The sequence below is a fragment of the Dipodomys ordii genome, unplaced genomic scaffold, assembly GCF_000151885.1.
Source record: "Dipodomys ordii isolate 6190 unplaced genomic scaffold, Dord_2.0 Scaffold23, whole genome shotgun sequence".
NCBI classification, from domain to species: Eukaryota; Metazoa; Chordata; class Mammalia; order Rodentia; family Heteromyidae; genus Dipodomys; species Dipodomys ordii.
The window spans coordinates 9988722-10000659 of NW_012267239.1; the positions used below are offsets into that span (position 1 = coordinate 9988722).

General features: G+C 51.1%; 1 protein-coding gene across 1 annotated transcript in view; it reads left to right on the forward strand.

The window, feature by feature from the left end:
* The window catches only part of LOC105984362 (chromosome unknown open reading frame, human C12orf49), a 33850-nt gene extending 25458 nt beyond the window's left edge, over positions 1-8392 (forward strand). The window contains exon 6 of the transcript XR_001174988.1: positions 8356-8392. The gene's annotated coding sequence lies outside the window, so the exon portion shown is untranslated. The remainder of the gene's footprint in view (positions 1-8355) is intronic.
* The last annotated feature ends 3546 nt before the right edge of the window (positions 8393-11938 follow it).

Here is an 11938-nt window from a genome sequence, read left to right on the forward strand (position 1 = left end):
TGTAGCTCCAGTGGTAGAGCGCTCGCCTTGAGCTGAAGAGCTGAGGGACAGCGGCCAGGCCCAGAGTTCAAGCCCCACGACCGACAAAAAAAAAAAAAAAAATTGATTAAATGTTTGCATTTGTGAAAGCTAAAAGAAGTTTGGTCTTAAAGTAGAAGAGCAGAGGAGTGTTAGCTAGAGGAGAGGAAAGGGTGGAAGGTGGGCAGGCAGTGGCTTCCAGAAGTATAGAGATGAAAGGGATAGATAGATAGATAGATAGATAGATAGATAGATAGATAGATAGATAGATAGATAGATAAGATAGCCGATTGATGAAAGGAATCGGATCTCTTCTTCTTTGGCCCGGTGCAGTGTCTCTACTTCACAATGATCTAAGCTTTTGTAGTAGTTGTCTTATTTGTGCGATCACTGTGTAATCTATGCTGGCCACAACTCAGAATCCTCCACCCTCAGTCTCCTGAGGGAAGAGACTACAGGCAGGTACCACTTTACCCAGATACACAGTAACTTACAATAATTCTATTTTATGATGAACTAGAAGAGACAAGGCGATGGAAATGTTGATTACTCTGACTTGCTCTTCATACTTCATATATGTGCATCGAAATAGCACGCTGTCCTCACAAACGTGTGATTTATCATCCTCTCCCCCAAGCACAGCAATCCCCGTGTGTTCCGAGCTGAGGGCTCCTTGAGTAGTCACAAAGGGCACAAGTCACAGACTACTAGCCAAAGCTAAGATGGGGCAGGGCACCTGTGGCTCCTGCCTGTAATCCCAGCTACTCAGGAGGCTGAGATCTGAAGATGGAGGATTGCAGCCAGCTCAGGCGGGAAAGTCTTTGAGACACTTATCTCCAATTAAGCATAAAAACAGCTGGAAGCAGAGGTATGGCTCAAGTAGTAGAGCACCAGACCTGAGCTAAGAAGCCCAGGGACCAGCACACACAAAAACATTAAGCACAGATGTGGAGAGGCTGAGCCGCTGGCCTTCCAGCTCTTGTGTGTGCGGGGCATAATAGAGTTAGTTTTGCATGTGGCCTGTCTCAGTTTCTCCTCTCATTTCTCTTGAGCATGGACTCCTCCTGTACTCCAGAAACAGGAGCCTGGTGGGCAGGGGGGAGCAGGAGGGATAAGGGTGGGAGGGCCTTTCTTTACTGACAAGGAACCACTGGCCAGTTCGGCCCTTCTTCCTTCAGCATGCAAGAAAAGCCGCTGTCTGGTTGAGTGAGCTCTGCTATAAATCAAAGTGTCACCACTTAGCCAGTCGAAGTGATTTAATTAATCCGCGCCGTTGTCCCCTGAGTGTCACCCCACCTGACTGCTAATCAACTTCCAGGAGCAGGAAGAATATACAAGCCCCCTGTTTCTGAGCTACACTGCATGCCATGGAGGAGGAGAGGGAGGGGAGAAATTCGCAGCGGCTGCAGGGGGCCCAGAAGAAAGTCTTTGGTCTGGCATCTGCACACTGCCTCTTTCCACACTGGCACTTCGTCTGGGGTGAGCTGTGGGACAGTGACACTTTAGAGATGAATATAGACATGATCTATTGTCCATATCTATCTATCAGAAATAATAGCTTGCATGGAAACCTGTGGCGGGCGGCATATTGTAAACTAAGGAGTTTTTGTTTGATCAAGAGCTTTGTATTTAGACTTCACACACACACACACACACACACACACACACACTCGCTTACAGCCTTCATTGATAATTAGAGATGACTGAGAGTTTAAGCATCAATCTCAGGGCCCCAGGAACATTTTTGACAGATGGCCACCCCAATTTCTGTCACATTCCAGCAAAATAAATGCCAGCTACTTCCTGTAATGTAGTTAGGCGGGTTGAGTTATAGACTGTGAGCTCTGGCTGATGGGAATTTCCAAGTCAGAGTATTTGGTTTCTCTGAATCTTCCACAGGTGGTAGGTTACCTGGCTCCACCTTACAGAGAGGAGAAACTGAGGCAGGCAAGGGTGAGAGAAACTTATGGAAAGTTATGGCACTAGCAGGGGCCATCTGAAAGGCGAGTGAGTGTATCCCTTGCCGGCAAAAGGGGCACTGCCCAGAATCCTGTTGTTAAAAACTTGGGCTGAGCTGGGTGGCTCACGCCTGTAATCCTAGCTACTCAAGAGGCTGAGATCTGAGGATCGAGATTCAAAGCCAGCCTGGGCAGGAAAGTCCGTGAGACTTATCTCCAATTAACCACTAGAAAACTGGACACAGTGCTGTAGATCAAGTGGTAGAGCGTTAGCCTTGAGCTGAAATGCTGAGGGACAGCGCCCAGCCCAGCGTTCAAGCCTTACAACTGACAAAATAAAAAAAACAAAAAGCGCTTATCTAAAACTCTGGAGCCTACGCTGGTCTTGAACTGACAATTTACCTGCCTTCCATCTCCTCTGTGCGCCAGCCATACTTGGTATGGAATTACTTTTCTGAATACAATCGTATGAACTGTTAAAAAGAAACTTGTAGAACATTTCTAGTAGAAAGAAGCCCAGAACATCTTTTATCTGATCCAGAAGACAACATCTTGCATTGATTATATGAACATTTTGGCTTTCCCTTCCCCCTTCCCCTCTCCCCCCCCCCCTTTCTGATGTGGACAGATGGGGCGGTGTTGTCTGTCCGGAGCACGTCCCAGCACGCATGTGCTGGGGTCGCAGGGTTTCTGCTGAACTCTGCCGATATACATCTCCCCTGCTCCCCCAGGACTGGGACTGGAACTCAGGGACCTCAAGTTCTTGCTCAGCTTGCCTGCTCACGGCTGGCACTCTACCACTGGGCCATGCCTCTAGCCTAGTTTTTTGCTCATTTATCGTGGCTGAAGTCCAGTGGACTTGTCTGCCTGGGCCAGTTGAGAACTGCAGTTTTTCAGCTCTGAGCCTCCTCAGTAGCTAGGATGACAGGTGTGAGCCACATGCGCCCCGCCATTCACAGGTCTTTCAAAGGAAAGGATCTATTTCCACGGCTTGAGGCCTCCCTCTGAGGCAGGCCTGGTGAGGCCTTTCCACTCATGACTGGGCCAGGGACGGGTCCTGGGTGGGGGCAGGGTGGGTGGCACAGCTCTTCTGCATTGTGAAGGAATCAGGGTCTAGGGCAGTGATGGACAGGACTGTCCTGAGAGCGTGCGCGCCTCAGCACTCCTCAGAGGCAGGTGTGTGCTGGCTGTCCACCACTAGGGGGAAGCACCACCTCTTCTCCTGCTTGAGCAGAGGCGAGAAGGAGAAGGCGCCGCCGCCTCCCCTCTCTCCCTGCCACAGGAAGAAAGAGAGCAAGATGTCCCCTTGTAGGGGGATCTTTCCCTGCCCATTGCTGCCCCATGGGGCATAGTGTCTAACGGGCTGAGATTGGAGATAAAGCAGGATGGGAGCCTGACACTGTATGGACTGCATGCGGGCCTCCCCTTGCCTCAGTTTCCCTCTCTCCATCTCCCAGCATGGGCATCAGGATGAAAAGAGATGCTGGATACACAGGTATCCAGCAGGGCACTGGGCACAGGACACCTGCTGGAGGAAGGCAGTCTCCTCCCGTCCTTCCCCCTGTGACTCAGCCTCCGTCCCCAGCCTGTCATCTGTGCAGTCACCGGTGCCCACGGGGCCATCGGTAGCATTTGATTATCCTGAGCCAAGCAGAGGGCACTGGCTGCATTATGTCCTCTAGAATTATCCCTATTTCACAGGTAAAAAAACTCGTGATACTGCTTGGTATGGCTGCAGTGTAGACAGGCAGGGATGCTGGAGGGCTGGAGGGCTGGAGGACTGGGCCACAAGGCCTCTCCCTGCTGTGGAGCAGAGTCTGGACTTTTACTGTAGGCAGTGGGAAGCTAGCGGAGGTTTTTAAGTGGATATTGATTCTGTGACCAATGGGAGATGGATGAGAGAAATCGCCTGTGTTGAGCCAGCTGGCTTCTCTGAGAAACACTGGCTGTTTTCTTTTCGGTCTCTCTTTTTTTGGATGTGGACAGGTGGTTTTATCTTTGGCTATCAAGCTCACGGGCATAACTAGTTACACACACCCACAGGTGCTCACACACAGTTTGCAGAATGGGAAGGAAGGCAACAGGAAAAGTGTCCCCAGGTGTGACCTCCTGTTGATTTCATGTATTTGTTCGTTGATTTTTGTTGGTTGTGGGGCTTGAACTCAGGGCCTGGGTGCTGTCTCTGAGCTCTTTTCGCTCAAGGCTAGTGTTCTACCACTTTGACCCACAGTGCCACTTCCAATTTTCTGGTTTAGAGATAAGAGTCTCACAGAAGCTGGGTGCTGGTGGCTCACGCCTGTAATCCTAGCTACTTGGGATGTTGAGATCTGAGGATCACGGTTCAGAACCAGCCCAAGTCTGTGAGATTCTTATCTCCAATAAACCTCCAGAAAACCAGAAGTGGCGCTGTGAAAGTGGTAGAGCTCTAGCCTTGAGCAAAAGAGCTCAAATGCCAGGGGATTGAAACCCAGGCCTAGCATGTGCCAGACAAGCGCTCCACCCCTGCACTGTATTTGCATTTTGGACATAGGGTCTGGCCAGAGAGCCCAGGCTGGACTCGAACTTGGGATCCTTCAGCACTAGGATTACAGGTATGCATCACTCTGACGTTTTACAGATCATCATGTGTTGGGCATCTCTCCATATCAGCACATATTATAAATGTCCTTGTTCTGTCCCACGGCAGGGCACCTGACTGTCATCCATCATTGCTTATGGGTGTATAGTCAGCCAGTGCTAACACTGCTTCAACATAGCCTGTGATAACCCACCCTTACCGGCCCGTAGCAGAGGGCTTAGCCCATGCACATGGAAGAGAAAGCTCTAGAAATGATGTCCAGCCACGGGATGTGCATGCTCTAGATTCGGGTTGGTTTTTGCAGTCATACCCGGAAGAGCTGTACCATTTTACCCAAAGAATGAAGGGAGCTGTTGGCTCTGTGCGCTCACCAACCCTGGCCCTTATCAACCTGTTTCTTCTTTGCCTATCTGACTGCTGAAAAAAATGTCCTCATTGTAATTTGCTTGCAGTATGGGGGCATTTTATTCATGAGTTTAATGGCCACTTAATATTTCTTCCAGAAACTAGTTTTGTTGTGGTTTTGTTATTGTTATTTGTTTGTTTGTTGCTGGTCCTGGGGCTTGAACTTGCCCTGGGCTCCGTCCCTGAGAATTTCTGCTCAAGGATAGTGCTCTATCACTAGAGTCAGAGCTCCATTTCCAGCTTGTTTTGGTGGTTAATTAGAGATAAGAGAATCCTGGACTTTCCTTCCTGGTCTGGCTTCAGACTTTAATCCTCAGATCTCACCCTCCTTAGTAGCTAGGATTCTAGGGATGAGGCACCAGCACACAGCTCAACTAATTTTTTACTGTGTCCTATGTGCATTTTGTATTTCAATTTTATCTTTTTCATAGAGATATAGAAGAGCTCTCCAAATACTAAAGAAATGTGTTATGATATTTTTCAGACTTATTGTTTATATTTGTATTTTTTTACTACCTAGAGGACTGTACTATTTATCTAGTAGATCTATTCATCTTCTCTTTTATAGCTTTTGCATTTTGTACATATATATATTTAATGACCTTTTATTTCTTAGCCTTTCTATGGCTTTAATGTTTAAATTCTAATCCACTTGGAATTTATTTGGCTGTAAATACTGATACAGGGCTCCAGCTTAATTTGGAGCTGAAGGCTTTTTTTTTTGTCAATCATGGGGCCTGAACTAAGGGCCTGGGCGCTGTCCCTCAGCTCTTCAGCTCAAGGCTTTGCCACTTGGGCCACAGCAAGACTTCCGGCTTTTTCTGCTTATGTGGTGCTGAGGAATCGAACCCAGGGCCTCATGCATGCAAGGCAAGCGCTCTACCACTGAGCCACCTTCCCAGCCTGGGGGTGGAGGCTTTGAGGGGAGCCTCCTTTGATTCCCCTGTACTTGGGCCTTGCTGTGCTGGCACAATGGTGAGAACGAGGCCGGAGCTGGGGCCAGCAGGGAGGTCCCAAAAGGAAGGCCAAGACCATGGTGCCCAGAGGCTGCTGGGTCTCAGAGCAGCCAGTCGGCCCCGCCGAGTCTGCCGGGGCCTGGGCACCCTTGGCGGCCAGCCTTTTCCTAAGGCAAGCACAGGTCAGAGGCCCGGCCGGGAGGGGGTGCGTCACGTGTTCCCAGGGCCAGCACAAGGCGGCTGCCCCGTCCGCAACGCAGAATGAAGCCATTCCAGCCCCGGCTCTGCTGTTCAGGTGAGTTCTTTTCAGGCATTTTCTTCAGAGCCGCACTTTCCCAGTCCCTCTCCCCCCAGGGACTGTTTCCGTGTGTCTACTAAAGGGTGTGATGGCACTTGGTGGCCAGTGTGAGTGTGAGTGTGTGTGTGCACACGCGCTTGAGCTGCCGCCCCCCCTCCTGTGAACACGTGACCCACGAGCCCAGCCTCCCCCACTTAGCGTCTTTAAAAGCAGGACCCTCTCCTTAGGAGATGTCTTCTATTCCGTCAAGTAATTGAGGTGTAAAAATGATAGCTTATCTTGTGAGACGTAGCATTTTCTTTTCCATTCAAAATTCGTCATGGAGAAGGCAGCTTCTCTAAACATGTTTTCTTTCTTAACGGACTCTCGTACAGTTGCGCAGTGGGTGCTGCGGCTGGGAGCTGTGAACTTGGGGCGGGAGGCACTGTGTGCGGGAGATTCTGGTCCCTGCTCCAGAGGGAGCAGGGAGCTCGCTCACTCACCGGTCCATTCCCAAGGAAGCCAGGGGCCATGCAGGCTGCACCTGATCCTGGTAAGACTTGCATCTCTTCCGTGCCTCAGTTTCCCCTGCTGGGTGAACAAAGACCTCTCACACCAAAGGAACGTAGATCTAGACTAGCCAAGTACACCAGCAGGTGAGACAGTGAGTTCCAGAACTTTACCAGCTAAGTTCCTGGTGCACGTGCCTTGTCCAGGCCTCCCAAGGGAGGAGGCTGGGTCTGCCTGGAGTGCTGGCACCACGGCGTTCCTAAAGAGCTTAGAGCAGAGCCGGGCAGGCAGTGAGGGCTCAGTAGCTGCGCTCTGTGATCAGTGTATGACAGCCTGCTTGTGTATCCAGCCATCTTTGGTCGATGGAGCCATAGGAGGCCTATGGGAAACCAGATGAAGTGGGGACTGAAGAAAATTGGAGGGGCTGGGCGTGGTGGTGCATACCTGTAGTCCCAGCTTATTTGGCAGATGGAAGGAGGAGGAGGTATAGTGAAGGCCAGGGAAAAAGCATGAGGCACTATCTGAAAAACAGCAAAGGGATGGAGGTGTGGCTCAAGTGACCTCCCTACCAAGTACAAGTCCTTGAGTTCAATTCCTAGGACAGCTAAAAGAAAGAGGAGAAAAGGGAAGGAGAAAGGAGGAGGACAGGAAGGGAAAAGACAGGAGAAGGGGGAGAGAAAGGAAGAGAAGGGAAGGGAAAGGAGAGCATGGCTGGGCACCTGGTGCCTGGTTTTCAACCTCTCTTTGTGCACAGGCTTGTCGGAGCACACGTGGAAATGATCATATATGGCAGAGGTGGCACGCAGCAGTTTTGCCAAGTTAAGGTCTGCTATCGTTTTCAAATCACTAAAGTATCATCTGTAAACGCTACTCTTCTCACTCACAAATGGCCATTAGTTGGCTCGCTGCACAACACTGCCTTTTATGCAAAGATAAATGTGGGCATGGTATGGTGTTGCTGGAATCCCACACCCCACAGGCCAGTTTAGGCTACATAGGAAGACCTTATCTCACAACAAAAGCACAAAAGAAAAGGACAGAATATGGTATTGGATGAAAGATCTTCAAGGTCACATAGGATGCGGAACAAACCCTTAAGTCTATGTTGATTGATTTTTTTTTTTTTTGGTCGGTCGTGGGGCTTGAACACTGGGCCTGGGCACTGTCCCTCAGCTCTTCAGCTCAAGGCGAGCGCTCTACCACTTGAGCTACAGTGCCACTTCCAGTTTTCTGGTGGTTTATTGGAGATAGCAGTCTCACGGTCTCTCCTGCCTGGGCTGGCTTTGAACTGCGATCCTCAGATCTCAGCCTCCTGAGTAGCTAGGATTACAGGCGTGAGCCACCAGAGCCCGGCTTGATTGATTTTTTTTTTTAAAGAGCCACTTTATTGAGGTTTGATTGACACTCAAAAAAACTGTACATATTTAATGCCTACAACTTGATGAGCTTGGAGATAAGTGCACACGCATGAAGCCCTGGCCACAATCAATACCTGACACGTCCATCTCCTCCAGAGGTTTTCTCCCACCCTCTTTATTATTATGATTATTTTGCAATAAACACACTTAACCTAAGATCTACCGTTAGTGAGCTGTCCATCAAATACTGAGATAAGTCAGTTAACAAAGGAGAAAAGCGTTATCTGGTTCAGAGCTGTGTGTGTGTGTGTGTGTGTGTGTGTGTGTGTGTGTGCGCGCGGGGGGTGGAGCCTATCCTTTGCACATTCTGGACAAGCTCTCCTCCAGGCCACACCCCCAGTTCATGATTGGCTGACCCCTTGCATTCACCAGAGCAACGCTGCTTGCCTCATAACCAAAGAGAGAAGGGGAAAGGGCTGGGGTCCACACTAGCCCCTGGAGGGGCTGACCTCTGCCATCACACGAAGCCCCTCTTAACCTTTCCCCACCTCCCCAAAAATGGTGAACCTCCAGCCAGGCAGCTGTGCCGGGCAGTTACCATCAGCAGGACGCTTGAGGTAGCTCTGTTTCAGGACTGGTTCAGCTTGTGGAGTTCAAGTTTGTGTTCTTTGGCGAGCAGCTCCCCCTTTCCCCTGCCCCCGCCCTCACATCCACGCTACTCCTTGCTTCTGTGAGTTTGAATGTTTTAGATCGCTCTCATAAAGGGGGATCATGTTGTATTTGTCCTTTGGTGTCTGGCTTGTTTTAATTAGCGTCACATCCCCTGGGCTCATCTATGTTTTTACACGTGGCAGGATTTCCTTCTGTTTAAGCATTCTACTGAATGTACATACCACACTTCCTCCCCCCCCTTCCTCTCCCCTCCTGTCTCTGCTCTTCTCTTTCCCCCTCTTCTGCCTTATAGTCTTTGCCAAAGACAAATGCATGCTAGCAGGAGGGCTTTGATAAGACAAGTGGAGCAGACACGGTGTCAGGCAGCCCTTCACCTGTGACAAACCAGTAGAAGAAGGAAAGATTCACTTTGGCCCATGGTTCCTCCCTAGTCAGCTGGCTCTGTGTTGCATTGAAGATGGTGGTGTGACAGTACCATGGCAGAGAGGAAAGCGGCTCACCTCCTGGTGGCAGGAAGCGGGGAGAGGACAAGCAACCCTCCCCCACCATGCCACATTTCTTTATGTGTTCATGTGTGGATATGTACTTAGCTGCTTCTCCCTCAACCACTATGAGAAACGCTGTGGCAGGCCTGGAGAGAACTGAGCACAGGATCCTCATCCCAATTCCTTTGGACAACTGGACCTCTCATCTGTCATTATTTGTGTGTGTGTGTGTGTGTGTGTGTGTGTGCGCGCGCACACACACACACATGTGCTAGCACTGGGGCTTGAACTCACAGCCTGGGTGCTGTCTCTGAACTTTGCTGTTCAAGGCTGGTGCTCTACCACCACAGCTCCCCTTCCAGCTTTTCCGCAGTGAATTGAACATAGGAATCACACATACTTTCCTTCCTGGGCAGTTTAGATGGCTCATGCCTCTAATTCTAACTACTCGAAGAGGGGAAGGGCCAGCCCTGCGGAGGCCCTGTGAAACCTGAAGTGGTCTGGGAAATAGCTGTGGTCATGACAGAAACCAGCCCTGCAGAATGCTTGCTTACCCAGGCCGTTCTGACCAAAGCGCTTAGCACAGACCAGCACTTGTCCCCAGCCTCAAACCGACACACACGCCACACAAAGCTGAGTCCTTGCCAGGACCACTCCTCGGCTACCACTGCTGCTACCCAGGATCAGCTCTGGGGCCACCTGTGTGAAGATGGTGAGCTTCTTCCCACGGGATCACAAGGCAAAACCCAACTCAACCCACTTTCTCTCCACAACTGGAGTTGATCCTCTCCAATGCTGGCCACGTCGCCGTGAAGGATCTGCAGCTCATTACCAAGTGAACCTGGAGGAGTGGGGGTCGGATGGGGGCACTTGCATCTTATCTGTGATGATTTGGCAATGCAAGAAAGACACACAGACTTCCTGCAAATGTAAATTTTTTTTTCTGGTTGTGGGGCTTGAACTCTGGGCCTGGGCGCTGTCCCTCAGCTCTTCAGCTCAAGGCGAGTGCTCTACCACTTGAGCTACAGTGCCATTTCTGGCTTTTTCTGCTTATGGGGTGCTGAGGAATCGAACCCAGGGCCTCATGCATGCAAGGCAAGCACTCTACCACGGAGCCACCTTCCCAGCCTGTGTAAATTCATTTTAAGGAAGGAAGAAAGAGAAAGTGAAGAGGGCGAGGACAAGATGGTAAGGCAAGGGGAAGTATGGGTTGGTTCTTCTCGGGATCTGACCTTTGCACTTGCTCACCCAGCTGCAGGAATCCTGCGGACTTTGAGTCTTGGGGAAAACACTTGTCCTCCAAGCCTGTGGGTTTCCTGCGGAGCCCTGTGTCCCCGGCTCTGGGCCAGATTCGGCACTTTCTGGGCGAACCCAGGGTGTGTCCTCCCAGCTCTGTTCCCCCCCCTCTCCCCCCCCCCGTCCCCCATTGCCTGCCCTGCTTCTGTGGCTGTGAGGTCAGAGCGGTCTGGGCCACGGGTGGGGCTGAGTTTCCCCTGTGCACCCGTTTGTGATGATGAGCTCTTTTTCCAGAGCAGCTGCGCCTACAGTGTTTACTTTGTACAGTGGCCAGAGGAGGGAGAGACAGACAGACAGAGACAGACAGCGAGAGGCACACAGAGAGACTGGGAGCCTACCCCATTCCAAAATGTGTCTGACTCGATCTGGCACTCTCGATTCTAATCAAAATACTAAACTTTGGAACAAATTAGCATTCCACAGCCCTGGCTGGGAAGATTTCAGTGGAGACGACTTCAGTTCACAACCACAACAAAAATAGCTTCTCCCAGGGAGACAGTTCTGCTAACAGGGCCACTTTTGTTTCGCTTCCCCTGCCATCTGGCCGAGTGGCACCAGGGGCTGGCTCTGGGACCGGTTCATTCTGCACCGGGGGCTGGGAACCGGGTGGCGCTCTAGAAAGCTCCTCAGCCTCCTCCTGGCAAAGGGTAAGGCACAAAGTTACCTTCAGACAGCCCCCAGAAATCAGAGCTGCAGGCAGATGGAGCCCTACCCCCACCCAGCTGGGTGTGCAGTGGGGGGGGGGGAATACCAGCAGACAGCCGCGGGCCGGTGGGAGGGGTGGAGTGGGGGTGGGGGGAGCGAGCGGGAGGCCACGGGATGGGAAAGCTAGCTCCACAAAATGCATTCCAGAACTGCTTGGTAATGCCTGTTCCTGGGAGTTGGGAGTCTGAGATCCTCAAGGGGAACAAAGAAATGTGATCCTCCTCCTTCTCCTCCCCTCCTCTTCCTCCTCCCTCCCAGGGAGGCCTCTTAGCTCACAGACTCAGCGATCACTAGGAGGTTGCTATGGTTTCAAGGTGGCCCCCTGGAAAGCACTTGTTGGAAAGCGTCCAATGTCACTGTGTTGGGAGGCGGGGCCTCGGGAGAGGTCTTTAGGTCTTGGGAATGGATGAATGCCTGTGGCTGGCCCTTTTCTGCCTTCAGGACTGGGATGCGGCCCCTCAGGTTCCCTCACCATATGTGGGGCCCTTACCCTTGGGCTCCCCAGCCTCTAGAACTGTAAAAACAGATCTCTTACCTTTATAAATCACCCAGTCTCATGTATCTTACTACAGCAAGACAAAACTGAGATCAAGGTCTCCTAGAAAAAGGCTGTTTCTGGTACATGTGCCTAGCTGAGAAGCAAGAACCCCAACACCGGTCCTCTCTGGGTCTCCTGTGGGTGGCCATGGTGGACGTTTAACACAGGGCCTCAACTCTTCC